This window comes from Equus caballus, chromosome 7 (assembly GCF_041296265.1).
Source record: "Equus caballus isolate H_3958 breed thoroughbred chromosome 7, TB-T2T, whole genome shotgun sequence".
Taxonomy (NCBI): Eukaryota; Metazoa; Chordata; class Mammalia; order Perissodactyla; family Equidae; genus Equus; species Equus caballus.
The window spans coordinates 87509742-87527057 of NC_091690.1; the positions used below are offsets into that span (position 1 = coordinate 87509742).

At 39.1% G+C, this 17316-nt stretch overlaps 1 protein-coding gene across 20 annotated transcripts in view; it reads right to left on the reverse strand.

The window, feature by feature from the left end:
• The window catches only part of SOX6 (SRY-box transcription factor 6), a 570771-nt gene extending 554024 nt beyond the window's left edge, over positions 1-16747 (reverse strand). For 18 of the 20 annotated variants that reach the window (XM_070274842.1, XM_070274841.1, XM_070274819.1 and 15 more), the window contains exon 1: positions 16548-16742. The gene's annotated coding sequence lies outside the window, so the exon portion shown is untranslated. Of the gene's footprint in view, positions 1-14703; positions 15178-16547 lie in introns of those variants that run through there. The other 2 variants (XM_070274840.1, XM_070274828.1) reach the window with 2 other exon arrangements.
• Between the last annotated feature and the right edge of the window lie 569 nt (positions 16748-17316).

Here is a 17316-nt window from a genome sequence, read left to right on the forward strand (position 1 = left end):
CCAACTGGTCCAAAGGAAAGAGAATTTGAGAATTTCTGTACGTGAATGTAAAGCTGATAGAAATACAGGCAGTCTTTGCTCTGCACTATACCATGTTAACTGAAACTAGCACATATTGGAGTCAGGTCCTTTCTTTGCAAGGTTCTGTAGTAACTGACATCAAACCATGACATCCAAACTATGTAAAGCTGAGAGCAGAACTATGCAAAGAGAGGATATGGTTCTGATATACATGAGTTTCAGTTAACATCAAGTAATGCAAAGCAAGGACTGCCTTGATAACCGAACCTACTGGAATTCAACATCACATAAAAATATGTTCAGCTCCTGATTATCCTGATTATTCAAGCTCCTGATTACCTAGCTTGTAGATTATCTGGGGGAAATCTCATGACTTACTTGCCTATTAGAGGCGGCTGTATTATATAGCTGAAACACCATGGGACTTCAAGCCAGGACATCAGAGTTTAGATTATGGTTCTGCCACTTAATGGCTATGTGACCTTGGGCAAATCATTTTTCCCCTCCAAACCTTAATTTCTTTGTCTGTAAAATAAAGATAATGACATATACCTCCCAGAGTTGTTGTGCAAATGAAATAATAAAAAAGTCACTAATGTTTAATGAGAGCTTACAATGTATCAAGGACTTTTCCAAGTGTATTTTGTATATTGAAACCTCTCAAAAACTATGAGACAGATTATTATCTCCATCTTATGAAAGTATCCAGAAATATGTCTGGTATATGGCAATTGCCCAATATATGTTTGGTGATATGTATCTGTTTCATTACTCGATACCACCTCCATCCATGATAATAAATAGGTACTGAAAAGAAAACGAGAAAATCTGAAATCTGTTCATTTATTAGATGCTTCAAAAGACTGTTGGAAGAGAAGAATTAAGTCTTTTGAAAATAGGGAGGTTTCTCACTCCTAGAGATTCCTTTATCCTCCTCCTCTTAAGTGCTAGTTGTACTCTAAGATCCTGGAAGAGGTTAACTAGCAGACTTCAAAGACAGCCAACTCTGTTGGTGACAGAAACCATACTCAGAAAATCTGGCACTGGCCACTGCTGCCAGCCTGGCCAAACACATGCAATGAATTAATGGCTGTGTCCCAACGCCCTGCCTATCTCATCCAGCCCAACCTCCTTCACAGACACAACCCTTCAGATGCTAATACTTCCTTCCTAAAGTTCTCATTAGCCACTTTAGGTTAGAAAGCAAGAGTACTGTCTAGGGTCACACTGTGGAAATACACTCTATCAAAGTTGTCTTTCAGAAGAGTAAAGGGAAGAAGCTGGAAATATTTTATGGTTTTTGATCATGAGTCCACCAGCATGAATTCATTTATTCAATTAGATTCCTAGCCATTTGTAACTTTAGAAGGCAGAGTGGACATGGTGCTTTGAGGGTGATATACAGAACAGGGAATTTCACTGAAAGTTCTGTGTAAAGAGGCAGCACAAAGACCTATCCCAGAAGGGTCTAAACAGGATGTCAGAGCTGAAACCTCTTTGGAGATCATCAAACTTCCCATTCTACCAATGAAGGATCTAATTCCCAGAAAGAAGTGACTTAGCCAAAGTCACTCAAAGTTTATTGGCAGAGCTGGAACTCTCAACTTGGTTCTTGCTACCACACCAAGCAACAAGTATACCAAGATAGAGAAAAGCGGGAAAGGGAGAAAAGAAACAGAGTGCTGCAGACAACGTTAGCCTAGAGCCATCCTTCATCGCTGCCTTACTCACCTTTCCCAACTTCTGCTGATTGCATCTAAATCCAAGGAAGGCTGAGGATAGAAGCAACAAAGAGCCCCAGGCTCCATTTGGTCCCCTCTCCTGCAACATGATAAACATACTTAACTATGGACTCTCACTGACCCCTTCATGCCAACAAATGACTCAAACTGTTTTACCTTAAAGAATAAAAAATGGCTTAAGTCTGCTTCCTCTTTCATATCACAGCCCTGTAGAAATGCTACATATACTACTTTTTCTGAACCCAGACACTGATAAATCTGTAGTTCCACCTCTGGCTCAGGTTTTCAGTGACTGGCTACATTCTTCAGAGGGATCCTGTTCTCTGGAAACTATGCTTTTCTCTTTGACTCATCACACCCTCACCTCTCTTTCCCATCTACTTTTCTATTTCAGTGGTCTCCAAAGTGGCTCACACAACCTAGGAGTACACTATATGAATATACTGGTGTATATTTATTTATTTAAAAGATAAGAAAAACTAATCCTTTCCTAAACTTAAATACAGATTAGCACTCTGGGTCCATATGCCAGACACTAATGTGTCACATCTTGTACCAGAAGAAAGAGAGAAGACTGATTATGGATAATATTATCTAGTCTTTAACTAAATTAACCCTGAACAAATGTTCAATGGTTTCAAAAGATCCTTCCAAAGAGACCACGGTTTGAGCATAATATTAATAATATAGGCCTTAGTGATAATAAGACTATCACCAAGCTAACACTTGTAAACCCTTTTGTAGCCACATTACAAGATAAAAACAATGATGACCCAAGCAGATCTGACAAGAAATAGGGCAAGGGTTTTTTTTACTTATCAAGAAGACATTTTGAGATATAGATTTATATCTAGTATCATTAACAGTGTACCTTACCCTATTGTACTTTGAGATATTAAATAATAAGAATGTAAAGCCATTAAAATCAGTAAGACATTGAAAAGTAAGCATATAGATAATTGCTGCAATTTTTCCAATAATGTTTAAAATCATACAATACTCAAGCCAATATTTTACAAAATTTCACCAAACTTCTGACATTCCTCAGTTAAAAAAGACAAAAAGTCACGTGCTATTAGAAAAGCAGTTGTTCATCCTGATTCTATAAAGATAACTAAAATAATACACAGAAAACAACATGGTAACAAATTTAAATAAATTCCCTTGCTAAAAAAATTCAGAGTTTCCATAATGCACAAATCTGGGTAACCAGTTACCTAGAACGCAATGTGAATGATGTTCTCTGTGGTTGTGCAATGAGTACTGCCACAAACAGTATTGGAAGTTGCAAAGAAAACATGGCTGAAGATTTGTAGAAGAAATTAATGTCATGTAGGATGCTTGCTTTTCAGATAAATGAATACACGTACTTTTGAACATGCCTCAGTTTATATTTGATAGGCAAAGTCCTACTTTTGGGTGAGCCACTGAAGTATATACCAAAGAAGATATCTCAACCGTGTTTCTTTTTTTAATAAAAGTAATTTTTAGGAAAAACTGACTAAGTGTAACCACTGGTAAAGCAGTTGCCCTAGATGGACTAAAGGGAAAAAATTAGGGATAAGATTACAGAGATAGCACCATGGACTTTACTAACCATATCATTCACAGCCAAGCAATTGTGGCACAGTGCTGAAACCAAGTGCCATATGATGATGCAATTACTTTTAAAAATAGACTGTAAAACAGAGTAAAATCTTTACAATGCTTTGAAATGACACGGGGAGTGACCATGAGAATTGTTCATACCACCTAGATGTTCCACTGCTTATCTCATGGCAAAGTTTCCAAACTTAAGGATAAGGAACAAAAAAGCTAGTGTACCAAATGTGCTCACCTTTTATGTGATGAAAGTAACTGTGTGTGTGTTACCAAGAAGCTAGCTAGCTAGCTAGATACATAAATACACACATACATGCATTCATACATAACATACATAACTACATACCATCAAACAAACTTAATTTGTCTCTTCAAGGTAAAGGTGATATTTTATCAAATTAGGAAGTAACTCCTTTTCAAAACAGATTCACGCTATGAAAAAGTATTTTGAAAACATATGTTTGGAAATGATTCCATCATAGTGTGATTTTGTTACCAAAAATTCTATGTCTCTATGTCTATCACCTTCAAAAACTCTCATCTGTTTTCAACTTTAAAATTGGCAACACAATGTTCTAACCTGTTTAATGATGTTCCAAAAAGTTTCAGTGGGTTTTGAGTCCATTTATCAAAAATATGAAAATACTATACCTTCAACCTCATTGGCAAAAACAACTGATTGCTGTCAGGGAAGATGGAGATTTACTCGCCTAAATTTTAATGAAACTTTTTGCATATTTTGTATATAGCATTAATAAATCGGTATCACATTTTAATAAGTGCAAACAATGATGTACTTCTTTATTTGGATCTTTTTTCCCCTAAGGTATCATTTTCACCTGTGGTAGCATTAAAGCCATGGAGCAAAGTAAACTGAACTTAGAAACAAACCTTTAAATCACTTCATCACAAAGTGTTAAACTAAGATTTTTAAAAATAATAATGCATAGTAAATTATAGGGTTTGGGGTACCACAGTTAGTTTTATTTTATTTATTTATTTTATTTATTTTATCTATACCTCTCTCTTTTTAATATCTACTTACGAATATTTTAGAGACTATATTAGCACATGTATATAATTTTAAATAAATATGCACATGTATTAGGGCACATATTCATAAACATTTTGCTGATGGTGTGCTCTATCTAAAAAGGTTGGAGACTACTATTCTATCATAGTCAGAAGTTCTCCCCAAAAAGCCCTAAAATTATCTTGCCAGAGGAATTCTTCCAGACTCATCCTTACCAACAATACCCTCCAGTTGCCCTTGAGCTATCCAAACCACCTAAAATCTGTATTTCCTTCTCTCCTTAAGCATCCTAAATTCTGCTCCTTTCACCTCAGCTACTGAAAATGCTATGTTCGCCTCAGTCAGGCAGGGAGGAGACCAACTAGTGCTACTATGTGATGACATTCAAACATTTTTAATAATCAAAGATATTTGCTTTTAAGATGCATTAGCAATATATTTATTTAACTAAATGAAGGCTTCATTTTAGACAATTTAGGATGACCAAATAATTTAATGCCCCTCTTACTAAGTTTAACAAAATTACATTTTTGTTTTTAAATTACTGCAGATATAAATTCGTTAAATAGGTAAAACTAAAGACTGTATAATCATTGCCTCATAAAATTTAAAGGACATTGGTAGAAATGTCCTATTGATTGGTATTTTAATAATAGAAATTAGTGTATGCACGGATCAAAAGGGACGAGGAGAATAATCCAAAGATGTGAAAGTGGTGCTAAGAAAATTCAAAAGAAAAAAAATCAGCATACAATATGAAGGGGTATACTTTTCCATATACCTTACTCATACAGCTCCTGATAACATTAATGAGTTTTCCATGTGGACATAACAAAGAAATTAAACACAAAATTTCACAACTAAGACACAGCTAATTATGATGAGTGCTTCGGAAAAGGTCCCAAGGTGTCATAATTAAAAGCTGAGTTATTTTTTATTCTTTCCTTGCCATGCCATACATAAGAATTAAGAGTCCCCAAGTTCACTAGTCCCACCCAATTTAGGCTGCTATATATATTTTCCTCGGAGAAAATAAGCTTGTTAAAAATGCTACACAATTTAAAACAAATAAGTATTCGGTGTACATGACCCTACCTTAGCGTACTTGTAAATCATACAAACCCATATAAAAAGTACAAACGGAGGCATTCTCTGGGACTGTTGTCTGTAAAAGTTTAAAGTGTGTAACCTCAGAAAAGCTGAAAATTTCTTTGAATGATGCCTTATAGAACATTGTATTAAAAATTAAAATTAAATGTAACATACAATTTTGGTTGTTCCAAGATCAAAATTCTTTTTTGTCAACATGTCTATTTTTAATATGCATCTTTATAGTGGGAAAGGACTACAGCTCAGAAATTTTTAAATAGTCCAATTTTCCTCCAGTGTTTTTGGATCTTCAGACTCCAGAGTAAAAATTATTCCTGAGACTCAGTTAACGAATATGCTATGTTCCAAGTTAGTTAAATTTTGTTCAGTAGCTATATTATTTCAGTTTTTATTTTCTTTTTGCTTGAGTTTTTGCTTCTTACTAAAGAACTCAACTGAAAGTCCTAAAGGAAAATGTTCTTAAAAGCATCATAACTAATTTAATATGACTAATGGGATGTTTTTAAACCGTGTTATACAACTTGCACATCTTTTTTACCCTCCTTTACTCAGCTTCAGAGGCTTTCTTTTTTTTTTTTTTTAAAGATTGGCACCTGAGCTAACATGTGTTGCCAATCTTCTTTTTCTTCTTCTTCTTCTCCCCAAAGTCCCCTGGTACATAGCTGTATGATCTGGTTGTGAGTGCCTCTGGTTGTGCTATGTGGGACGCCACCTCAGCGTGGCTTGATGAACGGTGCCATATCTGCACCCAAGATCCAAACCAGCAAAACCCTGGGCCGCCCCAGCCAAGCACAAGAACTTAACCACTTGGCCATGGGACCGGCCCCCAGAGCCTTTCTTTTTAGTGGTGAGATTTCATCATATTTTTCATGGCATTATCAACACTGCAAGTCTCCAGCAGACCAAGGCAGTGGTAAGGAAAACAATAGGTTAAGGCCATTGGAAACCAGGGCCATAACTTCTCCAGTGTATGTGACCACCAAGCCCTTTTCAGAAAGTGATTGTCACAAAGTCACATAAGCTGCAAAATCTCAATAAGCTGTGTTTAATTTGGAGAAACAAGTTATTAAACACCAGAAAACTTCCAAACCAAAAACAGAAAAGGCTTGAGGGTCTCAGAGAAAAGACATTCAAAAAGTTACTAGAAAACATGAGATGCCATATTACAAAACTCAAAAGGGTGGACTTAGCATCCCTACTTGAAAGTTATCAAGAGTAGAGAGGGGTTGTTGCTGCTACCACTGCTTCTGCTACTGCTACATTTCATCATCATCATTGTATAATAATAATTTGTATTTATTCCAAAAAATTTGAATCACTCTGAGGATTAATTTATTTTCATATTATCCCTCAATAAAAAAGAAGTTATGGAATATGCCAACTTTATTAAGTTGGAAAAATTTAATTTCAAATGTGAGGCACCTACAGACCTGTAACAAATAAAGGAAAGTCAGAAATAATACCCAGATCTAAAAATTTCCAGATATTGCCCTTTCTTCAAGACCATGCTTGCAAATTGAAAAAAAAAAGTTTTTTACGTTGCAAGATAGAAGATTTTATTAACTCACAGTCCTGATCATCAGTTCATATATTAAAAAGCCACTTATTTTAATTTTCATACTTAGTTGACATATTTGAAGGAAAGCAATCATTTGAAAAATTCCTCTGTACCTTAAAATGTATTCATAGTGTCTGCGACCACAAAACTGAGCTAAGAAAGAGAAGCGCAGTGGCTAAGCTGCCAGCCTATGGCCACATCACACTCGTAACAGACATGGCCTTTCTAGGAGCCATTTAGATACAAATACAAGACATTTCAGTGTCAGATCTATACAACAGTCAATAAGACTATCAAATGTTCCCCGATATCCAATGCTCTTCAGGATTTTATCTCAGCCTATTCCTGATCATCCTTTAAGTCACATCACAAAGGCCACCTCCTACTAGAAGCTTTCTTGGACATAGGTACTTCTGCTGTTATACACATCTCCATTATAGCAACTAGCACACTGCACAGAATTACCCATATTCATGCCTCCTCACTAGGACCATGTATTTTCATCTTTGAAATCATGTAATCAAATGGTTCTCACCTTTTCACCACCAACAATCCTTTTATTAATCCTCCCTCATAAACTCCATCTTTAAAAGAGTGTTGCCTATCAAACTAGCCACATTATGTAATAATTAAATCATTTTCTAATTTTTATTAGTCAAAGACATATATAACTGACGTTTAACTCTTCCAATCAGCAAGGCATTATTCATTTATATTTGTATATGGGAAATGTAGCATTGCTTTAGGTCTGGAAACAAGTATGAGATAAAATAAATGAGCACTGACATTACATAGAAGAGATTGGAAAAAAAGAGGGACAAAAATGCCAGCCCTAATTTATGACACACAAGCTTTGTTTGTAGTGAATAATATCCTGAAGCAAAACCCAATTGAAACATTTATTCATATCAAGTAGGAAGTTAGACAGTATCACTGGCAAGGTTATCTACCCTCCATACCTTTTATTGAATGAGGCAATAAATATGAAAGCACTTTGAAAACTGAGCTCTATAAAATGTAAAAGAATTAGGGACTCTTTTCATGCCAAGATTCTACTTATCACATAACTATTGTCAGTCCTAACATAGTGGTCCAGAACTGTTCCATGTACTTCTGTACACAGTATCTTCAAACTTAATCTTCCCAACAACCTCATGTGATAAATTCTATCACAATCTCCATTTTAAAAATTAGGAAATTGAGACTTATAGAGATTTCATAATGTTTCCAAGGTCGCACAATTAGTTTAGGAAATAAGATTTCAAAGGAAAAATTCAAGAAATAAAAATTGAAAGTTTAATTTTAGTTTTCTCACATGCAGGTCTATCATTCAAGTGAAAATATATGTTTCCATTTTTTCTTAAAATGAAAGCAAGAGAAAGCAGATTAAGATGTGTATATTTGACAGAAAGAACTTCCTGGTGTTAATCATTGAGACACGTAACCAAAGAAGATTATTGAATCATCTTCTTCACGGGTTTTCAAAATAAAGAGAGCTTCTTAACTGATAAGAATAGAGAAAGGATGATCAATGCACCTTTGGAGGATGGAGAATGACAGGAGAAATGATCTTTTGAATCTTTTCCAGTCCTTAGAATTGGAATTTTCTAAAATTTGAGAGCTGGGAATCCAAACGCTACAGTTAGTCACTACTCTATCCCAACTCTGCCAGACAGCTAATGAATTCTCCTTTCTAGGAAAGAAAGGAAGGAACATGTATCGCTGTCTCTGTTTCATGTAAGAGGAAAATAAACAGGTTATGTAACTTGCCAAAGATTACCTAGCAAGTGTGTAGTGAAGCTGACACTGGAAGCCAGATCTGTATAATTCTAAGTACAGTACCACTTCAACAGCAATAGATAACATGTATTAAACAGTTATTTTATACCAAGCCCCAAACTTAGTGCTTTACATTCATTTATCTCATTTAATCTTCACAATAACCCTGTGATGTAGATATTACGATTACTCCCGTTTTAGAGATGAAGAAACGGAGAGTTAGGGATTATACCATGGATATATTGAGGGTGGATGGGCCGGCTGACTTCTCCACAGAAGGTTCAGTGCCCACGGAGATAGCTGAAGATCTTTTCTGAGAAAATAACAACATTCTTGCACTTTGATATTCTCTCCAAAGAAAGAACAATAAACTATTTTCTCCTAGTTAGGAGTATTCTTCTCCAGTTGTACCAATGATCTGCTTAACACCATGACAACTGCACCTAAATTCCTCCACCTATCAAATATTAAAAATCTTCAATAGAAGAGAAAATCCTTAAAAAGTAAAGACTTGTGACTTCAAAAATGCCCTTCAGGGTGCCTAGAACTTAGAAGGCAAGTGCTCGATATCACACTACCCAATGATCTGTTTGTAAAGTAAAAAAAGACGCATTTGCAACGATGGCTCAGAATAAGTAACATTGGAAACCTATGCTTGTCATTTAAAAAAAAAAAATCTGTTGCATCTTCTTTTTTGCACACATTGTGTTTGTGTAGTCATGGAAAGTAAAGCATCTTTAATTTTCTTTGTCTAATTTTAAAGAAGTACTTTTCAAAGAAGCAAAGAGATTGTGCTCCGTGAAGTCAAAATCACAAATAGCACTAAAGTCCCTTTTTGCATTTGAATGGATATATTAAAGATAGACAATCAAATTCATCTCTCTAAGATAACTAGAAACAACAAATTATTGAAGGTAACAGGGATAATAGATCATTTAAGGGTTATCTTGTGAGATTTTCAGAGAAGAAGAGATCAAGAGAAAATGTGAAATGAAAGAAGACAATGTTTGCACAGACACTAATATGCACATTATATAATGTACTTTGAATTTACCTTATATTTATTATGCTTCTTTACACATGTCATCATTAAAAAGCATAAAATTAATATACTTAAGTAATTTTGATCCAAAATAGTTTAAAACACAAAAACTCTTAAAAGGATTTCATAATATCACATTAGGTTTCTTCAACACATAGTGTCTCAATCCAGAGAAATCTTTAAAAAGCTTTATAGACCTGGGGAGCTTAGTAAATAAAATATACCAGTAAATTCCTTGCCACATGCACCAGAGTAGAATGTTCAGAGAGAGAGAGAAAATATGGAAATAGAAAATCTAGAAAATTACAGAGCAGCAAATTCAAGCTAGATTACCAAAGATGCAAAATTTTCTAAAATATATACAACATTGAACTCCCAATTGTTAGTTTTTTTAATTTTACTATTCTATCCCCAAATAATTACAGGTTAAGATGTTAACCCAGCTCTTTACAAATAAAATCAAACATCTCCCTAAAATGCAAAGAGATAACTCTTTAGACAACTACAAAGATTTCTATAGTTTCAAATAATCATTTTTCACTTGAAGAAGTATGAAAGAGAATGCCTACACATTTTAATGCCATTAAAAGGTAAAAAAGAACATTTTGGAATTCTTTAAACATTTACTAAATACATAAGCATTATAAAACAGAAATAACTGGGCAGTTGATTTTTAAATGTAGTTTATTATTTTATAATAGATTACAGCATCTGCTATTAACCTCAGAAAATAATTCACATCTTTCCTAAAGCTGAAAGTTTTCTTGAGTGAATATAAAATATGAGTGATATATAAGGGGTCTGAGAGGAGCAAGAAGAGATTCTGAATATAAACAAGCCATCATTCTGGTAAAAGGAAATACAAACAACCAGAATAAAAATAGTTGATGCACAAAAGCCATAATGAGGGGGTAGCTCAAAAAATAACTTCTACTTTGAATGGTTTGGAAGAAATACAAATTATCCACAGAAAAGTGTGGACTGGCATAAATGTTTGTACAAAATTATAAGTGTATTTCAAGAAGTATGCAAGAAGCAACCGCCTGCATGATGCACAAGGTCCCGGCAATGCTCTGCTTAAGTGCTAGTGCACAGAGTCCAAACCACTGCATTTTAATTACCATGCAGCCTCAGATATATTGCCTTTGATATGGAAATGTTCTTGTTCTCTCATCTTCACATATGGTCTCATGCACAGAAATCTTTATCTGATTCATAAAAAATAAACTAGAATCCAATCTCAACACCTGACCTCAGTGCTTAGAAGTTTTTTACTAAGCATGGTGTCACTATAAAAAGAATGGCTAATATTGGTGTAAAGTTGGATATTTTGAGCAGCGATATGAAGGATTTGCAGTTAAGAACTGAATCGATACTGCTTCTCTGAGGTTTTAGGGTTTCATGTTCCTTTTTTTGAGACTACCACAGATTTGAGGAAAAACAGACCAGCACCCTTTTCTGGAGGTGAGAGAGTCCATAGTAGATTTAAACGATATTCCATCCTACAACCTCCACCCTCATTCTTCAATTGATATTTTTATCCAAATTATGACAATGGATACTTAAAACTTGAAAAGCTCTATCAAAAACTGTAACACAAGTTTAAAATTATTTCCAGTTTGACTAAATGTCTAAACAAAATAATTAGCTGAAAAGCTTTTACCCTCTTCCACAGAACAAGGAAAATAAAAACACTCTTCCTATAAATGAATAATGAATATATAATGAGAAGATGATGAAAGTTTCTGATACAACTCTTATCAAAACAATTAGTTGTCAGATCACACTTGAAGAACCTCAAGTGAAAAAGATATGCTACACATTTAAAATGTGCTTACATCTAATAAAAATTGCTTTTCATAGACTACACCAGAGTGCCAGTTTTTGTTTTTGTTTTTGTTTACTCAAGTATATTGAGATTCAGAGTATAATCAGTAGAAAATGCAGAGTTAGGATGAAGACACAAAATGTTTAATACATTATTTTCCTTGTTAGAAAAAAATAATGGGGAGAGCCATATTTCTTAAACAAGAAGCAATGCAAAGATAGTCCATTTCTTCCTCTAAAAAGCAATGAATATTTGTTTATTTTTTAGCAAGTTTCTATAACAAAATCTGTTCTCCTTAAATCTCATATACCCACATAACCTGGTAATTCTGAAATAACCTAGATTAGTTTTTAAAAATAAACAGTAATATGACCCATCTAACTTCATGACAGCAGATAATACATCCCATCTGCAAATCTTCTCGCTGTATGTTATCTGTGTTTTATCATTTCTAGTACCTGTCTGTGCCTGATATGGTACTCTCAGACACATTAGCTTGATGGAATGTTTCATTTGACTTCAAAAACATCAATTGATATATACATACCCCTAAACTATATTTAAACAAATAGCTCTTAGATCAACCAAAATTTTAGTTGTAGTGTACTACACTTTTATAGAATGCTGTTTGTAAACAGTGGAAAAGCATATACGAATTCTCTCACTAACAGGAGAATTCTTTCTAACTTCGAGATATATAACCTATCAAAACTATAAAGTACAGAAAATACTAGAAGTAACAGTCAAAGCCAATGTACATTAAACCTTGTTAAAAGAAAATTCATTTATTCCAGTACCTATTGTACTAATTGAAAGAGAATTATTTTAAAATGTCACTAATTTCTTCAATATAAGATGGAGAAGTGTAGCAATTCCATCAATGACTAATAACCCAATAATTCCTAAAAGAAGTCAAATAGAAACAGACATAAAATCTCAATAACGCCACTAAAATTTATCATTTATATATTTAAAGTAATATATTTTAAAGCCTTATAAAAGAAGGACTTGCTAGGTATGTTAACATATTTTAAATATATGCTTTTCCCTTACTAAGAAAAATATCTGTTGCTTTGTGCTACTAATAAAAAAATGTCCAACAGACAATATAATATTCCTAGTGAATGTCATTTTTTCTAGGTATTCAGTTATCGAATCCATTAGAGAATCAGCTTTCGGTATAGATATTGATGCTGCTTTATTATTATTTTCTAGATTCATCTTTCTTTACAGTATAATGTTGCATTGTAGTTACACAATATAACATTATAGCAGTTTATGTCATGCTCCATAATAATAAACTGATAGATTTGTTTGCTTTTTAAAAAATACATATACACTAAGAGAAAGTTCCTTCTCGTTACTTCCAAAACAAAAACTAAGAAAAATAAACAGGATAAACAATAAACAAAAAAAACTATCTAGTTTTGCCACCACAAGTAAAGGAATACGGTAGGAGAGAGAGGGGAAAGGAGGTGTTGGTAACACATGAGAAAAGTAACAGAGGATGTCAGTTTGCCTAAAGAATTAATGACCTAGCACTTGCATGGATTCTGGTTACTACCACCTTTGGTCATTAACTGGATCTAATAAATGTAGTGCACACTTGCTTGCTTTCAGAGTCTGAGCATTTTTTTGATTGTTTGTTGTTGTTCTTGTTATTGTTTTAGAATAGGGACAATCTCTCTTGATTTAGGAGGTTTTCAAAAGTGCAGGAGAAAAAAAGTCTACATGTCGTTCGGCCTACTGCCCATGTGCTCACATATGTGTATTCAGGAAAACACTCTCAAAAGTATACAGATAATACATTTATGGTCTGGCAGAGTTAAAAAAATTCAATCGTAACTTTTACCCTTCTATAAGAAAATAAAACATTTCATTGGTTCAATAAAAAGTAAATGCAACTAAACAAACCGTGTCCCCACCTCCAACCAGAAAGGTGCACTCTTGGCGCCACAGAAAAGCTAACTCTATCCCACTAAACTTATAGAAGATTTAGGATGTTTGCTTGTTTGTTTGTTTTAAAATAAAGAGAATCTTCTAGTGGGTATCAGCCACAGCTGAGTGGCCTAGAAACAAGGGGAGGAGGAAGACCGATGAAAGTCCCTAATGCTGAGTGTTGAATTCTACGGTGACTGCACAGGGTGACAGAAGGAAGGTCATGTTCATGGCTGCAGAAATCTGGTCTCTGCCAGACAGTGCAGGCTAACGCTGACCTGAGGCTGGGGTCTGCCAAGCTAGGTAGGAAGCTCCAGCACCAATGCGGATACAGAGAGGACAGGGCACTGATCCTGCTAACCCCAGGCGGCAGGAGTGAGACAGGGAGAGACAGTAGACCTTTCCAGGCTTGCCCCACAGTGATCACTAGCAGCCCCAAGCGGCTAGGCCTGAAGGGGGAAACAGAAGCTGCAATCAGGGTACCGATACTAATTTGCTTAGAGACCTTTAGAGTCGGGGTGGGAGGGAGCGCAAAGACAGGTGAACAGTCCAAACTGGAAGCCTGAAGCCCCTACCCAGGCCAGGACACAATGCCAAGCCTGGGCTGGTCCTAGTGGGTTAGAGCAGATAGAGGGGCACTGGCAGCCCTCCCCCATGGGCGGGGTGTAGAGAGTCGGCATGTTGCCAGATTTACTCTGCACCCCCTTTCACCGCTCAGTCTGCACCCTGCCGCTGGTGTCCGATTTATCCCGCTAACCAGTAGTTCCCCTTCAACCGAAAAACAGAGGAGAGGAAACAGGAAGCGAAGGGAAAAAAAGAGAGAGAGAAATCAAAGACAAGGCTACACTGTCACAGTCTTCCCTGGTGCCAGGGCCTCCCGGGGCTGTCCTGCCGGTTCGGCCCTCCCTCGGGAATCCTGTAGCCCGGAATGGAGTTGAGTAGCCCAGGTCGGCCAAGCCCGTGCCTACGGGCCTCGGGGACCAGGTGCTGAGTGCGCAGGCTAATTATACATGTGGCATTTGGGCAGCCGACTGTCCAGTGACACCTTACCTTATGAGGAAACGTCAACCCCAGCAACTGTTCAAAACAAAATGCCATCGCGGGATCAGCTTCACCGGCTCTTGGCCGGTTCGGGATTGATTTTCCCACAGCCTCTCGCACTTAGCGCAAGAATGTGGCCTGGGGAGGCCAGCCGTGGGCGGGCGGACCGGCCAGGGTGGGGGGGACAGGCGGGGCGGTCCTTGCCAGGTGTCCGTCCTGTCCCCCCTCGCCATGGACCGGCTCGCGGACCCGACCACTTGACCTTTTTATTCACCAAACCCACCTCCTAGAAATAGACTGGGCGGGGCTGTGTCTGTTCTCCTCGGGACCCGGGGAAAAACCCAGGCATGTGACTATAAAGGGCAGAAGAGAGGAGACCCTGGGGAGGCGGGGGAGAGAGGGCACTCTCGCATCCCGACTCCACTGGGTTGTTGGCCCGGCCGCCCAGTCAGGGCCAAAAGCCCGGCCACGGGAGTGCGCGCCGGGGTCAAGCGCCCCGGACAGGACGTCACCCGAGCGCCCATTGACGGTGCAGCGGGAGGTCTGAGCCCAGCCCAGTTTGCCGCAGCGACGGCTTCGGGCCATCTCGAGACCGAAACTTCAAGCTCGGCCCTCAAAGGAGGTCACACACACACGAGCAGCCGGGGACAGCCCATCTCGCTAACAGCGCAGCCCCGCCAGCACAGTCGAAGACTTATTTTCAGTCCCCAAATAGGGGCAGCATTCAATATCTGGCAATTCACACAAACGAACGTTTTCAAACTTGGTCAGTCTAGGAGAGCTTAAGTAAAACTCAAAACACGCCGGCAACAACCACCTTTTATCTGCTCCGAACACAGCAATTCTCTTTTTATCTTAAAGCTCCGCGGAGCGCCAGGGAAACAGCCCGGGAGACGGAGCTAATCTGTCCTCCGCAGCCGGGCCGCTCCTGCGGGCGCCCGAGCACAACCCCAGCAGCCTTTGCACGAGCCCCTTCGCTTCGCTGACCGGCCCTTTAAGGGAGAAAGACGGCGGCAGCTCCCCCGGGAGCGGCCGGGCTCGGGCTGGGCCCCGGGCGGGTGGCAGCACCGCCCCCGGGCCTGGCCGAGCCGCACGGCGGCGGCTCTCGGCGGGTCTGCGGAGAGGGCAGCGGGCGGCGGGGCCCGGGCGGGGCGCCGAGCGGGACGGAGGGCGCCGGCGGGGCCCGGGGACGAGGGCCGGGGAAGAGCGGCGCGGGCGACCGTGCGCCCGGCCCGCCGACTCCGAGCCGATCCCGCGCTGCGCAGGGCTGGGCCGCCCCTCACACGCGCCCCCGCCGGGCCGGCACCACTGCCCCAGCGTCCGGAGCAAAGAGGACCACAGATTAGCACTTGGGTTTCGGATTGTCTTGGAGTTCGGTTTGTTTATTCCTAAAAAGATCATAAAAAGTCATGTCCAAAAACGAGGAGAGGGGGAGGAAGGGGAGAGCGGAGGGAGCTGGCGGCAACTCGCGCAGGGTCCCGGGAAAGTTGCGGCGGAGCCGCGGCGGGCGCGGGGGGAGGAGGGAGCGCACGAGTTTTCTAGCGACCCGGGTTTTCTAGAGGAGCTCCTCCGGGTGAGCCTCACGGCCGCGGAGAGCGCGACGGAGTTCCTCCACTGTCGCCTGCCCTCGGCCAGCGTCAACCCCACAAATAGCCCCAGTTTCCAAACCAAAATGGTACGGGTAGGGTGGGGGTAGCGTTGAGAAGCCCAGAAACCCAGCGGGTCCTCCCGACCTCCTGCCCCGAGCCTGGCTAACCCTGAAGCGCTCCGGAAAACTGCGGCGTCGCAGTCAGTCACACGGCGAATCAACCCAACACTTTTCAAGAAAACAAAATATTCGCTGGGAAACTTACTTTGCATTTAGTCTCTATTCTTTGGGGGGATGCGGTTTAGGTCGGCTCGTAAGGGAAGCTCGTTTTGTCCAGGTTGGATATTGTCTACTTATGGATCAGCCCTTGGGTGAGGGTTTATTTTAATTTATGGCTTATGCATTCTTTTAAGGTCGATTTACATGACCTCCGGCTACAACTAAGACAGCCGAGGAGGGCACTCCAGTCGTCAGTCGGCCAAACCCACAATTAAAACAGCCCTCCCCCTAGTCTTGGTGTGACTAGGACTATCCCGGGTTAGGCTGGCTGCCTGCTTTTCTCTTTTTTTCTCTCTCTTCTCTCTTTTCTTCTCTCTTTTTCCCTTCTTTCTTTCTTTATGTCTTTCTTTTTTTAATATCACGAAATAAGATGTGATATCAGTTTGAAAGTTTCGGTATAACTTTCTCTAAACCCAAGCCTGCAGCGATAAGGAGGGAGACAGCGCTCACAAAGCCCTCAGGATGCTGCCCTCTTGTGGGCACAAAGGGCGTTACCACCCCGCGGTCGCATCTGAACGCTCTCAGCACACACGCAAATGCTTACACAGAAAGAGAGAACTACACGCGCAGGCACACAGGCTTCCTCCATCACACACTTGCGCAAACTTCAATGAAATACCTACCTCAAACTTCACGGAGACTTAAAAATTCATTCTCTAAGCCACCTGACTTCTTTTTCATATCATTCCCAGTTATATAGATTAGAACATCTATACGGGGACGCGGAGGAGGAGGAATAAGGTGGGCCGAGAGGG